This window comes from Salvelinus sp. IW2-2015, linkage group LG4q.2 (assembly GCF_002910315.2).
Source record: "Salvelinus sp. IW2-2015 linkage group LG4q.2, ASM291031v2, whole genome shotgun sequence".
Lineage (NCBI taxonomy): Eukaryota > Metazoa > Chordata > Actinopteri > Salmoniformes > Salmonidae > Salvelinus > Salvelinus sp. IW2-2015.
The window spans coordinates 19,336,342-19,351,372 of NC_036843.1; positions in this window are offsets into that span (position 1 = coordinate 19,336,342).

A 15,031-nucleotide genomic window follows, 5' to 3' on the forward strand; every position below is an offset into this window, starting at 1 on the left:
TATTTAATGGTAGTGGTGCCATTGTTTCAAAAAAAACAAATACATAAGATACTGTAGATGCCTTAAAAGAAATTGAGCAGTGAATCCACAGTTTGGTATTTTACTGTGAATTAATGGTATTACCCCTGGAACCTACCATAAATATCATATCAAACCAAGCCATTTTAAATGAAGGTCAAGACAAATTCTTCTAATATTCTAATTATTTCTATAGAATCGCTTGGTGGGGTGGGGGGGGGGGGTACTAAGCTAACATATGGAATTGTTGTAATATGATCATAACATGGATCATTTAGCAATTTCATTTTGAATTGTATGACCCCTTTAGGTATCCAAAATAAATATTTATCAATTATTTGATAAAATATTTAATTTAGCCTTTACTACTATAGCCCATAGAAACACATTGAATAACATTCATTAATGCAAAAAAAAATGTTATCATAAGGTATAAGGTTTTGAAGTGCCTGTACTATATCTTGGAGCTAAGAAAGCTCACAAAATATACGTATATATGTATTCGTTTTTTTACACATATTTAACCCCATATTTTTTGGGGCAGAAAACTACTTCCATATTTACATTAGTCTGTGAGTTACCTTCAGACGAGTCTCGTGACACTTTCCATAGAGTGGTCATAATAGTTTGTAGGCCAAACCGTTCGGACGCTACAGAGGTTGTTGTGAGAAGAACGATTTTTAGGATGTCTCATGGTCTGACAAACACCGCTGTACTGTAGGTCGGCCACCTTCCACCGCAGATGAGGAAGGACGACATAGGCGGATGTGGTGGATTGAGACTGACAGATTTTTTATGTTACTTAGATAGACGCATGGGAGCGTCAATAGACTCTTAAGGATTATAAAATGGATGGGTCTAATCCTGGACGCTGATTGGTTAAAGCCGGATTCCAGAAAGTGTCTATTCCACAAGTTACCACCGGCTAAAGCTATGACATTGGAATGCCTATTTACTCTGTTCCATCTCACTGCGCAATCCACTGTCTCATCAGCCCAGCCAGAACATTTATAAACGTAATTTTTATGGATATATACAAATACACTACTGTTCAAAAGTTTGGGGTTACTTTTGAAAGAAAAGCAATTTTTTTTGTCCATTAAAATAACATAAAATTGAAATACAGTGTAGACATAGTTAATGTTGTAAATGACTATTGTAGCTGGAAACGGCTGATTTTTAACGACATGTCTACAAAGGCGTACAGAGGCCCATTATCAGCAACCATCACTCCTGTGTTCCAATGGCATGTTGTGTTAGCTAATCCAAGTTCATAATTTTAAAAGGCTAATTGATCATTAGAAAACCCTTATGCAATTATGTTAGCACAGCTGAAAACTGTTGTTCTGATTAATGAAGCAATAAAACTGGCCTTCTTTAGACTAGTTGAGTGTCTGGAGCATCAGCATTTGTGGGTTCATTTACAGGCTCAAAATGACCAGAAACAAAGGACTTTCTTCTGAAGCTTATCAGTCTTATCTTGTTCAAAGAAATTAAAGCTATTCCATGCGAGAAATTGCCAAGAAATTGAAGATCTCGTACAATGCTGTGTACTACTCCCTTCACAGAACAGCGCAAACTGTCTCTAACCAGAATAGAAAGGGGAGTGGGAGGCCCCAGTGCACAACTGAGCAAGAGGACAAGTACATTAGCGTGTCTAGTTTGAGAAACAGGCTTCTCACAAGTCCTCAACTGGCAGCTTCATAAAATAGTACCCGCAAAACACAAGTCTCAACGTCAACAGTGAAAAGGCGACTCCGGGATGCTGGCCTTCTAGGCAGAGTTGCAAAGAAAAAGCCATATCTCAGACTGGCCAATAAAAATAAAATACTAAGATGGGCAAAAGAACACCGACACTGGACAGAGGAACTCTGCCTAAAAAGACAGCATCCCAGAGTCGCCTCTTCACTGTTGACGTTGAGACTGGTGTTTTGCGTGACTGTGTATAGACTTTTTGGTCTAAATCCAGTCACTGTGTGCGTTTGCAGTATATGATTTGTATTCAGTAGCGATGGGCACATCAGAGTTAAGTCCCAAGGTCTGCCGTTTCAGTGACGACGCCAGTACTCCTGAGAGAACTGGCTTCATCACAAAACGCTATGTCATCATAGTGGCTTAGTGACCATAAAGTTTCCTACAACAAACACGGTGATTCACAATCCTTTTCAGGGACCATAGAATACTATTATTTATTCATTTTTTTGGAACCACAAACCCACGTGATAGTCTAGTCTATATACTATAGCTATGAGAGAGATGCTTGTACACATGGTAAAGCAAAACAACTTTATATGTATCCAAGGCGTGGGTGGCAGGCCCACATGACAATATTCCATACTGACATGCTGTCAAGCATAGATACATACCTTTGTATTGCTCAATGCCATCCATTATAATATAGTCAACGCACTAGAAATTCAACCATTCTTATCTTAGCACTATTTGCTTGAAGGGAACATCCCCTCTGAAATCTCCCATGGGGAACCCAGACCCCTGACCCATCTATTTCTGTTTCACTGGAGGAATCCCTGATTACAATGCTGTGAAAAAGTATTTGCCCCATTCAATTTTTTTAACTATTTCATATTTTTGATACTACATGTTATCAGATCTTCAACCAAAACCTAATATTAGATCAAGGGAACAAATAACACAATTACATACTTATATAATTTATTTAATAAACAAAGTTATGCAACACCCAATGCCCCTGTGTGAAAAAATTATTGCCCTCTTACACTCAATGACTGGTTGTGCCACCGTTAGCTGCAAGGACGCCAACCAAACACTTCCTGCTATAGAGACGCCAACCTGCTGCCAGAGCAGCAGCTACTCTTCCTGGGGTCCAGCAAAATTATGGCAGTTTATAAAAAATTTAAAACATTACAATACATTCACAGACCGTGTGCCCTCAGGCTCCTACTCCACCACTACCACATATATACAGTGCAAAATCCATGTGTACGTGTGTGTATAGTGCGTATGCTATCGTTTGTGAATGTTACACCCTGATCTGTCTTACCTGTTTTGTGATTGTCTCTACCCCCCTCCAGGTGTCACCCATCTTCCCCATTATCCCCTGTGTATTTATACCTGTGTTCTCTGTTTGTCTGTTGCCAGTTCTTTTGTTTCGTCAAGCCTACCAGCGTTTTTCCCTCTGCTCCTGTCTCTCGATTGTTCCTGTTTTTTTGTTTTCCTGGTCGTCTGCCCTGACCTTGAGCCTGCCTGCCGTCCTGTACCTTTGTCCCACCTATCTGGATTACTGACCCCTACCTGCCCTTGACCTGTCTTTTGCCTTCCCCTGTTGGATTAATAAACTGTTGTTACTTCGACGTTGTCTGCATCTGGGTCTTACCTGAAACGTGATAGTGTGTGTGTTTTTTTATCTGTTTTTTTTTATCAAATGTTACTGCTTGCATGAGTTACTTGATGTGGAATAGAGTTCCATGCAGTCATGGCTCTATTTAGTACTGTGTGCCTTCCATAGTCTGTTCTGGATTTGGGGACTGTGAAGAGACCTCTTGTGGCATGTCTTGTGGGGTATGCATGGGTGTCCAAGCTATGCGCCAGTAGTTGAAACAGACAGCTCGGTGCATTCAACATGTCAATACCTCTCATAAATACAAGCAGTGATGAAGTCAATCTCTCCTTCACTTTGAGCCAGGAGAGATTGACATGCATATTATTAATATTAGCTCTCTGTGTCCATCCAAGGGACAGCCGTGCTGCCCTGTTCTGAACCAATTGCAATTTTCCTAAGTCCTTTTTTGTGGCACCTGACCACTCAACTGAACAGTAGTCCAGGTGCGACAAAACTAGGGCCTGTAGGACCTGCCTTGTTGACAGCGCTGTTAACTTCTCTAGGATAGGGGGCAGCATTTTCACATTTGGATGAAAAGCATACCCAAATTCAACTGCCAGCTACTCATCCCCAGAAGATAAGATATGCATATTATTAGTAGATTTGGATAGACAACTCTCTGAAGTTTCTAAAACTGTTTGAATCATGTCTGTGAGAATAACATAACTTATTTAGCAGGCGAAACCCCGACGACAAACCATTCAGATTTTCTTTTTTTGAGGTCACTCTCTTTTCAATGGATTTTCATTGGGAGTCCAGATTTCTAATTGACCTTCTTGCAGTTCCTACCGCTTCCACTGGATGTCAACAGTCTTTAGAAAATGGTTGAGGTTTTTTCCTTTGTGTAATGAAGAAGTACGGCCATCCAGAACGAGGGTCACTTAAAGTGTACTGTTTGTTAGAGGCGCATGACCAGAAAGTTAGCTACAGTTTGTTTTAATGCTGTATTGAACACAGATCATCCCGTCTTCAATTTTATCAATTATTTACGTAAAAAAATACCTAAAGTTGTATTACAAAAGTAGTTTGAAATGTTTTGGCAAAGTTTACAGGTAACTTTTGAGATATTTTGTAGCAACGTTGCACAAGTTGGAACCGGTGTTTTTCTGGATCAAACACGCCAAATAAATGGACATTTTAGATATATATCGACGGAAGTGATCAAACAAAAGGACCATTTGTGATGTTTATGGGACATATTGGAGTGCCAACAACAGTAGCTCGTCAAAGGTAAGGAATTAATTATATTTTTATTTCTGCGTTTTGTGTCGCGCCTGCAGGGTTGAAATATGCTTCGCTCTCTTTGTTTACTCTGTTGCTATCCTCATAATAGCATCGTTTGCTTTCGCCGAAAAGCCTATTTGAATTCTGACATGTTGGCTGGATTCACAACAAGTGTAGCTTTAATTTGGTATCTTTCATGTGTGATTTAATGAAAGTTAGATTTTTATAGTAATTTATTTGAATTTGGCGCTCTGCATTTTCTCTGGCTTTTGGCCAAGTGAGACAGTAGCGTCCCGCCTAAACTCAGATTTTTGGATATAAATATGAACTTTACCGAACAAAACATGGCATGTATTGTGTAACATGAAGTCCTATGAGTGTCATCTGATGAAGATCATCAACGGTTAGTTATTCATTTTATCTCTATTTCTGCTTTTTGTTACTCCTCTCTTTGGCGGGAAAAATGGCTGTGTTTTTCTGTGACTTGGCTCTGACCTAACATAATCCTTTAGTGTGCTTGCATCGTAAATCCTATTTGAATGCTGTTGGCTGGATTCACAACAAGTGTAGCTTTCATTTGGTATCTTTCATGTGTGATTTCATGAAAGTTTGATTTTTATAATAATTTATTTGAATTTGGCGCTCTGCATTTTTACTGGCTTTTGGCCAAGTGGGACATTAGCGTCCCACATATCCCAGAGAAGTTAAGAAGGTAGAGCAGAGCCTTATCATGGACATACTTCTCCCCATCTTAGCTTCTTTTGTATCAATATGTTTTGACCATGACAGTTTACAATCCAGGGTAACTCCAAGCAATTTAGTCCCCTCAACTTGCTCAATTTCCACATTATTTATTACAATATTTAGTTGAGGTTTAGGGTTTAGTAAATGATTTGTCCCAAATACAATGCTTTTAGTTTTAGAAATATTTAGGACTAACTTATTCCTTGCCACCCACTCTGAAACTAACTGCAACTCTTTGTTAAAGAACACCTTCTGTGTTCTGTTAGACAGGTAACTCTTTATCCACAATATTGCAGGGTGTGTAAAGCCATAACACATAAGTTTTGCCAGCAGCAGATTACGATCGATAATGTCAAAGGTCAGTGCCTGAAGTCTAACAAACCCCCCCCCCCCAATCTTTTTATCATCAATTTCTCTCAGCCAATCATCAGTCATTTGTGCAAGTGCTGTGCTTGTTGAATGTTCTTCTCTATAAGCCTGCTGAAAGTTTGTTGTCAAATTGTTTACTGTAAAATAGCATTGTATCTGATCAAACTAATTTTCCCCAAAAGTTTACTACAAAACGTATTGTATGACCGCTTATACACTAAATTAGGCCCAGCCTTTGGAACTTTGGTTTTCCTAGATATGGCTACTATATTGTGATCACTACATCCAATGGATCTGGATACAGCTTTCAAACAAATTTCTGCAGCATTAGTAAAGATGTGATCAATACATGTTGATGATTTCATGCCTGTGCTGTTTGTAACTACCCTGGTAGGTTGACTGATAACCTGAACCAGGTTGCAGGCACTGGTTACAGTTTGAAGCTTTTTTTTGAGTGAGCAGCTTGATGAAAGCCAGTCAATATTGAAATCACCCATAAAATATACCTGTTTGTTGATATCACATACATTATCAAGCATTTCACACATTTTATCCAGATACTGACTGTTAGCACTTGATGTAATGTAGCAGCTTCCCACCAGAATGGCCTTTAAGTGAGGCAGATGAACCTGTAGCCATATTACTTCAACAGTATTTGACATGGGATCCTCTCTAATCTTTACAGGAATGTGGTTCTGAATATAAACAGCAACACCTCCACCATTGGCATTTCTATATTTTCTATAAATGTTATAACCTTGTAATGCTACCACTGTATCTGTCACGCCCTGATCTGTTTCACCTGTCCTTGTGATTGTCTCTACCCCCTCCAGGTGTCGCTTATTTTCCCCGGTTTATTTATCCCTGTGTTTCCTGTCTCTCTGCGCCAGTTCGTCTTGTCAAGTCAACCAGCGTGTTTTTACTGTGCTCTTGCTTTTTCTTATCTCTCTTTTACTAGTCTTCCCAGTTTTGACCCTTGCCTGCCCTGACTCTGAACCCGCCTGCCTGACGATAGTACCTGCCATGACCTCGAGCCTGCCTGTCACTCTGTACCTCCTGGACTCTGACCTTGTTATGATCTTTTTGCCTGTCCACGACCATTTTCTTGCCTGCCCCTTGGATACTAATAAATGTCAGAGACTCGAACCATCTTCCTCTCGTGTCTGCATCTGGGTCTCGCCCTGTGCCCTTAGAGTATTGTCAAAGGTATTATCTAAGTGAGTTTCAGGGATAGTCAGAATATGAATGTCATCTGTTACTAGCAAATGATTGATTTCATGAACCTTGTTTCTTCAGCTACATATATTAACGTGGGCTATTTTGAGAACTTTTCTTCTGGGATGCTTACTTGCTTTCATTGCTTTACTGGGTAGCTTAGCAGCAGTAGATGTGCTCATGTTATTTATGTTAGTGCAGGGTGAGCTGCTCACAGTGGACTTCCTCCTAGGGCACATCGGCACATACATACATCTGGTTCATAGGCACATGATTACTGCATACAATAGCTGTAGGATCAGTAGAGGCATTCAGAGCAGTTATAGGGTCATACATGAGGTTACTTATATTGTGTCTACTGATGCCCCTGGTGTAATGTACATTTGCTGAAGCATTATGACAACTCTGTGTCACAATGGTAGGGATTAGCTGAGCTGGGCTTGGGTCATTGATGAATCATTGTCTCAGCGCAGCCTTAAAGTGCTGTGAAAGGATCCAGGATCCCAAATGATTTGGCTGGATCCCATCCTCCTTATAAAACTTGTTTTGTTTCCAAAAGGTATCAAAATTGTCAACAAAAGTTACACCCATTGAGCTGCAATAATCACGTAGACAGTTGTGAAGAGAAAGAATCCTGCTAAAGTGTTCAATGCCACGATTCAGAGATGGCAGAGGGCCAGATACGATCGGTCTTTTGTTAGTGTTTAGCAGACCTCTTTAAAATTCAGTTTCAACTTTACAGAACTGCCCAACATAATGTCATTAAAACCAACATGGACTATGATAGAATCAATTTCCATGTCCAGGCGTAGTACATTCGGGAGCAGCTTAGTAATGTAATTTACTCGAGCTCCGGGATACAACATTGTTTCTGCACCAGGAACGATTACATTTCTTACCATGGAGCTGCCCAGAATCACCGCTGGCGAGAAGGACGAGGAAATCCGCCCACTCCCATGCTTCTCAGGTTTCGGAGAACCGTTTATGGACGAGCGAGAGGCAGGATAACTTGAGCCCGTTGCTCCCGGTGCCTGTGGCAGGCCCCTGACAGATTGAGAAGCCCCGCTCAATCCAGAACAGGGACGGAAGGTTGTCGACTTCAAATTCGTAGTTGTAGGCACTGAGGCCGCAGACACAGGCACCCCCAGCGATGAAGGTGCAGGAAGATCAGGCTCCAGGACGGCCAAACTATTCATTGTTTGTATCCTCTCTGGGCCTCTCATTGAGAGTGTAGACTGCTTTGCTAGAAGTCACTGTCTTTGGCTTCCACGGCTTGTGACATGCGACCATCGTTGATTGTCTTGCTCCTCTTGCTGCGCTCCTTTGACTCCGCTATCAGACGGGGGCGCTCCGGGCAACACCGGCCAGTCGGATAACAACAAATGACAAGGCAGAGATGCATCTAACAAGCGTGAACGCTGTCCAGCCACCGGCGTAGAAAATGTGAACATTCCACTCTGCGTTTTCCCCAGTTTCTTACGTAGGTTGGCGACCTGCGTGATCAATGAAGCCACCTCAAGCCTATAATCCTCGTCAAGTAAACAATTGCCGCATTGGAACTTCGAGTGCTCCAATTTGTTCCGAAACAGTGTGTAAAAGATACAGCTCCTACAGCACTGGAACCGTACATTTATTTCTCCAGACAAACTCATCTGGTACCAACTTCATTAGCTTGATGGCTAGCAGCCTGTAGTTGTTGATCAGTCTCTCACGTCGCTGTGGAGGACTGCGGACCCAGCTTCCGGCAGGGCAGGCGGAGGGGCAGGTTTCGGGTCGAGAGCCAGACCCTGTCCCCCGGTGCAAACACGGGGGCCTCACTGCGGTGACGGTCAGCGCTCCTCTTCTGCCGTTCACTCGCCTGACGCAATGACTCCTGGACGGCTCTCCAGGTCTCCTTAGAGCGCTGCACCCACTCCTCCACCGCAGGAGCCTCGGTCTGGCTCTGATGCCATGGTGCCAGAACCGGCTGGTACCCCAACACACACTCAAACGGTGACATGTTGCAAAATCAACAATACACCTCCTACGTACAATAACAACAAGCCCGCACAAACACAAGCGGGCTAAACAAACTTAAATAGTACCCACCCCAAAAACCCAACAAGGAACAGGTGAAACCAATTAGACAAAAACAAAAGGGATCGGTGGCAGCTAGTAGACCGGCGACGACGACCGCCGAGCGCCACCTGAAAAGGAAGGGGAGCCACCTTCGGTGATATTCGTGACAGATACAGAGCAGAATTCAGGGTTCCTTCTTTTAAGACAAGTCGTCCAGGTCCTGAGGCAGCACGGCATCCCCAAACCATCACACTTATACTCTGGTATAAGGTTCTTACTGTGGAATGCAGTGTTTTGTTTTCGCCAGGTATAATGGGACCCATGTCATCCAAAATGCATTTTCACAGCAATGTGTCTTCTTAATCTATCTGAAAAAAAGACTGAGAATAAAACATAAAAACAGAGTAAAGCGAGTGGTTTGACACAATGAGATCGCTAGCTAAATGACGGGCTCGTCCATATTAACAGAAAGGGCAAAACTTGGAAATAAAATATAATCAGTTTTAACACGTGCCTCTGCTGTTACTGTTATAATGTTTGGTGTCAAATCTATAATTTCACGCAGAGAAAGTAACAGGATTTCAAATATGATTAGCTGTTCTTAAAGGATCTCCTTCCCTATGAGAGTGAAAGATTTTTAGAGCTCACCGAACCACTCAGTCTGCACAAAGGTTTCTACAACTGACACTGACATACAGGCAATTACTTTATGAGAAATACCACGGAGGGCACTTCTTGAGGGGGTGACAAAAGAGACCATTCTCAGCAGATGTAGGCAGCGTTGCTCTTCACATCTCATAGGCGATGGGACTGTAAGAGGATGGTCATTTGGATTGGAAAGTCGTCTCTTCTCTAACTTTACAATGGAGGTTCAAAAATGATGCCCATTTTCCCCCACGTCCTACCTGAATAAGTCAGTGGGCAACAGAAAGGTTGGGCCCAGGGAATGTGTGTTTGCTCTATTGGTTTCAGACTCTCTGCAAGTGGGCGGGTTGACAGAGATGAAGGTTCACACATCATCCCTCCATCGCCTCCTTCCATCCCTCCCTAACAGGCCCCCACCTCCCGAGAGTCCCATCGCAGCACTGGCCTGCTCTCTCTCTCCCTCTCTGCCTCTCTCCCTCATCTCATCAATCCCTCTCCCCATCTCTCCCTTTCTCCCCCCCTCTTTCTCCCTCTTTCCCATGCAGAGTCCCATGCAGCTTGCCTGGCTTCCCTCTCACACACATAATGCTAATGTCAAACCCCTCTGCCCTTCTTCCTAGCCACTTCATCAAGTCAGGTGCAGGCACGTGTTGAGAGAGCGAGAGCTGAGAAGTATCAAGTTAATTAAAGGGTTGACCAAACTCATATTGCCATACATCCCTTATCTCGGCTCCACACGTGATTATATTTCCAGTGCCCATGTTTACATGGCCCTGAAAACGTCTTGTTTACTCAGACAGACATGACCCCCATTATTATAATGCATGTTATTACCTGCTTATGCCCAGGCCCCTCTGCACTTTGCATAGGTGCAGTACTCTGGCATGGCCTGCAGTTTGATGGGGTATCCCAGCATTACCCTCATTTTGAAAAACAGTGATACAATAACAGTGCGTACGGTCCTCTTCAGTTGAAAATGGGATGCATTTCATCTAGGATTCTACCTGTTATGTGCTCCGTATCTTTGGTAGTAGTTTTGAGGGTTATTTATTTTATTGTTATGATTTTGTGTATTTTGTGAACAAATTATTAGAGAGCTAACAATGCAGAGAGACAGGAGGGCGAGTCTCATATCCACAGTACACACATCTCCTGTCATGATGTTACCCACCCCCCTTCACAGCTGTTCTACACATTTTATGGAGACAGAAAATTCTAATGGTCTTGTTTTACTTTCCCCTCGCAAGCTAGAAAACAAGAAATACGGTGGAACAATTTGTTACAGAATAATCCTGTTGTACCAGGCGATGTAAGAGACAACCTAGCAACCCCCTCCGGTGTGGAATGGGGAACGGGATGAAGAGGAGTGGCATGAGGAGTGGGGTGGAGCGCTCTCATTCTCCTCTATCAGTTTGACCTCACATCTCATCTGGGCCTGTAGTACAGGCATAATCCCCTACCCTCAGAGACAGGCTCAACATGCAGGAGTCCATTGTTGCTTAATTAATTACTGAATGGTGTGTAGGTATGGTGCAGTCAGAGGGAGAGATAAGGTAGAGACGGGTTCTCCCTGATGGGAACCTCTGAACAATGAGCAGTTGTGTTTACCCACAACTTGGGCTCGGCTTGGATGTAGCCTACAAGACAACAAGCAGAAAATTGACTCAGAGAGTAAGAGTAAGAGCTGCATACAGGCTATGTTCACAAGACTCAAATAGAGTAGAGAAGGTGGAAGAAACCCTGGAACCCTGAGTTCAAAACCAACGTAACATTTTGTAGCCTTGCTAATATCTAGCCATGGCAGCATTATCAAGTGCAATAGTAACTCAACAGAAACTTTATGTGTAATAATCACATTTATTGCACTGGGGTCCTAGATTTATGGCATGTGTCAGCTTTATATGACCCTTCATCTAAGGGTCGAAACACAATGCAAATTATTTGGTCTGAGTTAGTTAAATCAGGGTTCTGCGCACGTTTTTCTCCATGGAACTAGCCCTCCAGATCTGATGACTATGGATTTTGACAAGAAATGAACACAGCACAGGACAAACTTTGTGCTGAGTGATACAACAGGAACACAGAGCAGGTGTGGGTCGGGCGTTTTTGCTATTGTAAGGCTATAGTGAGTTGAGCCCAGTGAAGGGGATGGGATTGCACTGTATGACCAGAATGCCAATGCTACCAAAGTGCAGTTCAATCCTCCATCTCATTTAGATCTGCAGAGCAATTATGAAATACTCAACACCATGGAGAGAGGGGGAAGAGAGAAGAGAAATAGAGAGAGAGTGAGAGAAGAGTTGTCACAGCCACTAGGCACTGAGCACTACACTACAGTAATGTGATTTCTATTGATGGGGACATTTTAAATACTGTATGTTGAAGGGTATTTTAAATGTAAATTAAAACTAGATTAAAATAGCAGGGCTGGCGCGGATGTAGGTGACAGTGTGAGGCAGAATGGCAATGTGCGAGATGACAACACAGCACAACACAACGCGGCACAACACAACACAGCATGACACGACACGGCACAACACGGCACAACACAACGCGGCATGACACGACACGGCACAACACGGCACAAACACCAACAACAGCACCAACACAGCATGGACACGACACAAGGCACAACACGGCACAACACAGCATGACACGACACGGCACAACAGGCACGACAACGGACCACAAACACGGCCAGCACAACACAGCATGACACGACACGGCACAACACGGCACAACACAGCATGACACGACACGGCACAACACGGCACAACACATCATGACACGACACGGCACAACACGGCACAGCACAACACAGCATGACACGACACAGCACAACACCAACACGACACGGCACAACACGGCACAACACGGCACAACAACAACACAGCACAACACCAGCACGACACGACACAGCACAACACAGCATGACACAACACGGCACAAAACGGCACAACACAACACAGCACAACACAGCATGACACGACACAGCACAACACAGCACAACACGACACAGCACAACACCGCACAACAAGACACAGCACGACACAACGACACAACACAAAACAACACGACAAGGCACAACGCGGCACAACACAATACGACACAACTCAGCACAACATGACACAACAAAACACCGCTCGACACAACATGGCAAAACAACACGTCACGACAAAACACGGCACGACACGACACATTACGGCAGTGATGCAATACGGCACGACACAACACGACACAGCGCAACACGACATGACACAGCACATGCAGCACAACAACACAACACGACATGGCACGACACAGCACAACACAACACAGTGAAGACATAATGAGGGCCTCACCATTCATTTAGACTACTAGAACATCACCCATCATGACAAACCGATGCCCTCCACTGTATTCGCTTGACACGTTGTGTATTTCACAGTCATTTTGTACAGAGATAATAAAAGAGCGATGAAGCAAACAAATGTATTGGTATTGCTATCTAGAGTAAATGGAGACAGGCTTTGCCCATTTCATTAGCCCACCGACAGCACCTATTTAATGTGTCCATTAACAGTGGGATGACACATTCTGATTTACTTGCCATTCTGCAGCTTTATTTCTCTGAAAAGTGTAGTTAAAACTGATTTTCTCTCAATTCAAATTTCAAGGAGAACAATCTTTTTATTTTATTTTTTAAATGTTATTCTAAAATCGCCTCTAAATTACAGGGTTGTGGGACATTGATAAACGTTCAGAGTGTAACGATCGTCTAAGGGAGGAGACCAAAACGCAGCGTGGTAAGTGTTCATTATAATTTAATAAAATAACCTGAACACTGAAACAACAAAAAACAACAAAGAGAGTGAACGAAACGAAACAGTCCTGTCTGGTGAAGACACAAAACAGAAAACAACTACCCACAAAACCCATGTGGGCAAGAGCTACCTAAGTATGGTTCTCAATCAGAGACAACGATAGACAGCTGCCTCTGATTTAGAACCACACCTGGCCAACCAACAAAGAAATACAAAACATAGAACACAGAACATAGAATGCCCACCCCAACTCACACCCTGACCAAACCAAAATAGAGACATAAAAAGGATCTCTAAGGTCAGGGCGTGACACAGAGCACCTGTCTCAAACAACACATGCAGTGCCTTCAGAAAGTATTCATAACATTTGACTTATTCCACATTTTGTTGTGTTACAGCCTGAATTCAAAATGGATTCCATAGATTTTCTTTCTCACCCATACCCCATAATGACAAAGTGAAAAATATTTTTTGAAATTTTTGCAAATGTATTGAAAATTCAAAACAGAAATATCTAATTTACATAAGTATTCACACACCTGAGTCAATATTACAGCTGTGAGCTGTGAGTCTTTCTGGCTAAGTCTCTAAGAGCTTTTCTTAATTGGATTATGTAACATCTGTCCATTTTTATATTCCAATTTCTTCAATGTCACGCCCTGACCATAGAGAGCTGTTTATTCTCTATGTTGGTTAGGTCGGGGTGTGATTAAGGGTGGGTTATCTAGGGGAATTATATGTCTATGTTGGCCTTGTATGGTTCCCAATCAGAGGCAGCTGTTTATCATTGTCTCTGATTGGGGATCATATTTAGGTAGCCATTTCCCCATTGTGCTTTGTGGGATCTTGTCTAGGTATAGTTGCCTGTGAGCACTACTCTGAGCGTCATGTTTCGTTTGTTCGCTTTATTGTTTTTGTTCTTTAAGTTTATCTTCTAAATAAAAGGATGGAATCATACCACGCTGCATCTTGGTCCACTCCTTATAACGATCGTGACATTCAAGCTCGGTCAAATTGGTTGTTGATCATTGCTAGACAAGTGTTTTCAGGTCTTGCCATAGGTTTTCAAGTATACTGAGCAAAAATATAAACGCAACATGTGAAGTGCTTTTTTAAATGCACAAAAACCTTATTTCTCTAAAATGTTCACAAATTTGTTTATATCCCTGTTATTAAGCATTTATCCTTTGCCAAGATAATCAATCCACCTGACAGGTGTGGCATATCAAGAAGCTGATTAAACAGCATGATCATTACACAGGTGCACCTTGTGCTGAGGATAAAAAAAGGCCACTTTAAAATGCAGTTTTGTCACACAAAAAAATCCCACAGATGTCTCAAGTTTTGAGTGAGCGTGTGAGCTATTGTCAGAGAATTGAATGTTAATTTCTCTACCATGTCGTTTTAGAGAATTGGGCAGTACATCCAGCTGGCCTCAAAACCACAGATGACGTGTAACTACTCCTGCCCAGAACCTCCAAAATTGGCTTCTTCACCTGAGGGATCATCTTAGGCCAGCCACTCGGACAGCTGATGGTCGTAACTGACTTCAATGGGAAAATGCTCACTCCGATGGCCACTGGCACACTGGAGA